The 4,283-nt window shown below is 32.4% G+C and overlaps 1 long non-coding RNA gene across 1 annotated transcript; it reads left to right on the top strand.

The window, feature by feature from the left end:
- Nucleotides 1-999: 999 nt before the first annotated feature.
- LOC112006659 (uncharacterized) lies at nucleotides 1,000-3,747 on the top strand. The gene is made up of 3 exons (XR_002882370.2): nucleotides 1,000-1,168; nucleotides 2,227-2,288; nucleotides 3,537-3,747. It is a non-coding gene; the product is annotated as an uncharacterized LOC112006659 (long non-coding RNA).
- The last annotated feature ends 536 nt before the right edge of the window (nucleotides 3,748-4,283 follow it).

Genomic DNA, 4,283 nt, shown 5'->3' with positions numbered 1-4,283 from the left:
ATTACAATGATATTACCTTCTTTTCTTTTATCTTTAGACCTTTCATCCCCCTCTTCATAGGGATCTCTCTATCTTATATAGTCATCTAGGTTGTATCTTGGCCTTCCACCTGGAGGGCTAGAGTTTACTTCCCTTGATACTTGTCCCATCAGGGTTTTACTAGAAGATTTCTCTACTAGGCTGCGAGCTGTGATAACACTATTCAGGGGTCATTCATTCATTGATGCAGCTAGTTAAGTGGATATAGAGTATTGAATGCTGAGATGATAGATGCTTTATCTGTACTCTTCCTTTTCTTGCTTGATGACAAACTTTCCTTCTTTTCCTCGGTTCATACCCAATGTTCTTCAGAATTGGACTTCGGCCTTTCTGAGGACGTGTCAGTATCCTCAAGGTCCTCAAGTATTCTAGTCTTCTTAGGCTTGTGGTTGAGTTGTCATATTTGCCCCGAGTATTCGTTGACTGTACTTTCCAAGGTGTGTTCTTCTGGCATTAACCTCTTCTCATTTATTCTTGTCCTTAGTGTAACACCCCGACCCAAATTAATAGTTAAACTATGTGTTTAAATAGTTAATTATTATTTTAATGACTTCCTTTCTATAATTAATATAAGAGTATTTGATAAGCATATTATTTTATAATACATTTTAAATAAGAATTGTAAAGATTATAAATAATTTAATGACTAATTGTATTATAAATATATACTAAATATGTGCAAAATTATATTAAGTGGTTTAAGTTATTAGACATATAGTTGTTGGTGTTTAATTAAGTGTATTAAGGTAAGGATATATATATATATATATATATATATGCAAAGTGATATTATCCTTTGTAGGAAAGTGTAAGTGTGAAAGCAAGAAATTATTTTTGTAGAAAAGTGTGAGTGCGAATGCAAGAAAGTTGGAAAAGTGGGTGGTGAGATTTTTCCTAAGCTCCACACGTATCCCACCCCAATTGTCCACATCTCTTATCTTCTTTTGTGCCCCAAAAGTCTTCTCCTTATCCTATTTTTCTGGCTGCATCAGACTGGAAAGTCCAGCCCTCTTTCTCTACTTCTTTTTCCTCTTTCTTTGCTCTTCTTTCTCTCTTCTCTCTTTGCTCTTACACGGCAGCCCTCCCTCTCTAAAGATGAAATTAAGAGCCTAACACTAAGGTTTTGTGGGTAAGTAATTAAAACTTCATTTGATTTTGTGTATTTTGGATAGTATAATTGTTTTGTTATTTCTATTTCTTCATCCTCTGTTCTGATTTTAGAAGCTGACTTTGTAATTCTGTTTTAGTAATTTAAAAGTTGATGATATTGTGGTCTATTGAATGCCTATTAACATATTTTAATATGTATACTATAGGTATAAAAATACCCAAATGAAATTAAGACCTATTGCTATTTGTTGATGATTTTAGAAAGAACATGCACTGAAGCTGTCCCTGTGACAGATTTGATGTTTACAACAAGAAAAATATGTATTAAATCATATTTTGTGAAGTTGGATGATAGGGTTATTTTCTATGAAAGCTAAGACATATGCGGTTGTTATGGAATTGGTCTCACAGCATTTGGATCAATATAAAAATAATGGTTTAATTTCTAAGTTACAAGAAATTCTGTCATGACAGATTCGTGCATGCTGCCTTGTATGATTTGTAATAAATTATGCTTTTATGCTTTGACTACGAAATTTTTATGGTACATACTGGACATACAGGGGAGTTGCTTTGTAAAATTTCATGAATTTTGGATGTGTATTGACATATGCTGCTGGAATAAAACAGTGAACAGTAAGGGACATGTCTAACTTTGAGGATTTAATTCTATAGTTAGGGTAAATGTTTTGAGCTATAATTTAATATGCTTATCTTTTGGTATGTCTCGATCATAGATTAATTTTTTGTAACTTGTTTTGAGGTTTAGTGCTCAAATGAAGGTTTCTAAACCATGTGACGGCTGTATTTATGAAGCTATTTGCATGAATTATTGCCCTAATCTCCAAGCATTCTTTGAGATGAAGTTGGCTCTTCTAGAGTTGTGAGATAAATATGAGAATGTTGATTTTTCCTTAGTTTGGTACTTCATTTGTTGATGTGTGCATTATGTGTTTGGGGGAACCTCTTTGAGGTGGGAATTAAGATCTCCTTGATTCTAAGAGATAGGCTTTGAGATGAATGTGTAAGTTTATGTTAAGGAATAATGGAGAGTAATAAGCTTTGATTTTGGTTTAGGTGTTACCAATTGCCAGGTCTAAGCTCCTTCGACTTTAGGCTCTCGGTTCCTCTGCTTTCAGGTAAGGGATAAGTTATATGGGTATTTGGTAAATCATGAGGTTATTTTAAAATATATTATGCATTAAAATGTTTTTGATTAGAGATGTGGCATGTAAGCATTATCAAACAAAGATATGTTCATGAAATTTCGAAAATATTATGTATATGATTTAAGCATATTAATGCTATTACTAATTCCACGAACATGATGATCAAAGAAAACAATAGAAATGCTATTATTGTAAAATGTAATGCAAACTATGAATTTCAGTATGATGAATAAATATGAAACGTTTTTGAGTTATGTCCCTTGGTGATCTGAACTTGGCCAGTAAGGGTTAATTACTGGCTTTCCATGGAAAAATGTTATCTGTTTGGCTATTTAAAGTAGAGGAAATGGGGCTGCCCGTAACTCTAGGCCATTTAAAGTAGAGGAAATGGGGTTGCTCGTAACTCTAATCTGAATAAGGCCTTCTCCCTAATGTGTACGGACGGCGGGGAGGAACAAAACCTGGAGGGGATGTGCCATCAGGCCTCCCAAAGGGGACAATATCATACACATGAGGGCACAAAATGTGATGAGGCCTTCTCTGTACAGACTTATCAGATATGGACTAACCAATAAGTTATTTATGAACAGCTATGTTATGTTATTAATCATGAGAGAATTATTTTGTTTAAATGCATTGTGAAAAGTTAAAAGCTCTCGTGAAAAGAAAAAGTTTTTGATGAAAAGAAAGCTGTTCATTAAAGATAAAAGTTTCTGAAGTTCTGTTGTACTATAAAAGATGAAATTTCTGAAGAAAGTACAAGTTTATGTTAAGAAGTTATCAGATATATGTTTTTCTTTATGAAACGTTGAGTTTTATAATTATGAATGTTATAATATTTTACAAGAAGGAGTTTATGAAGAAAAATTTTATTATTTTTTAAGATGCTTCTAGTTTAAGACAAAGTTACCGATTATCTGATTTTAAGTTAAAATGATCATTTTGTAATGAAAATATGGTAACTTTGTAAGAAATGAAAGAAATTCAATCCGAAAGGCTTTGATAAAATTATTCTGATAAGGAAAGGGAGAACAACTATTTTCCTACGAAAAGCGTATAAGTTATTATTATAAATAGTATAAAATACTATGCATGAAATGATGTTCTCCTATCCGAACGTCGATAAAGTGAAATGAATTGATTTACATGCATCCTTATTAAATTCTCATATGTCTTACTTTTACTGAGCTGTGTAGCTCACCCCTTCCACTATTTCAGTTAGCAGGTTTTATTTTGGAGCAGAGGGAGCCTTAGTCGAGTTTTGGAAGGAGTTGGTTTTAGTTTTATATGTATAGATCCTAAATTAGCAATATGATGTTTAGATTTGTAGCATTGTGTATTTTAGGATCTAATGAAAGTGTATACCTTAAAGTATTACGAGATGTATTATGTGAAATTTCGAATTTGAACAATTGGTGGAATATGTCAATCTTTGAGTATAATGTAGATGCTCTGAATATCACGTGAAAAGTTATATCATTTAAGTAAAGAAACAAGAATGAAAGAAAGAGGGAGGCTTTTGATAAAAGTTTGAAAAAGTTAAGTTGGTTCTTATTAATATCAGGTTTAGGCTTGATATTAGCATGCCGATCATGGTCACAAATCCGGGTATCGGGTTTGGGGCGTGACACTTAGCCTCTCATCCTCCAACACAATCAATTTTGATAATCTAAAAGAAATTTAAGCCAATCTATATTAATGAAAACTTTAGAAAGTCTCTTGAAAGAAACCTCAATGGCATGTAGACATTTTGGGCTATGAATAGGAGTGATAATTTTTATCCATATCTATAAACCCACCAATTACCCACCTAATTGAGATAAAGTCTTAACCAAACCCATTTTAATATTTGGGTTAAATGGGTAAAGATCCATTAGGTTATTTAATTATATGGGTCTTAATGGATGAACCCACTAATATCCACAAAATTCATCTAAAATTTAAAATAAACAACAAAAAATCTAA

This window comes from Quercus suber, unplaced genomic scaffold (assembly GCF_002906115.3).
Source record: "Quercus suber isolate HL8 unplaced genomic scaffold, Cork oak 2.0 scaffold_856, whole genome shotgun sequence".
Taxonomy (NCBI): domain Eukaryota; kingdom Viridiplantae; phylum Streptophyta; class Magnoliopsida; order Fagales; family Fagaceae; genus Quercus; species Quercus suber.
This window is presented reverse-complemented; position numbering and strand designations above follow the sequence as displayed.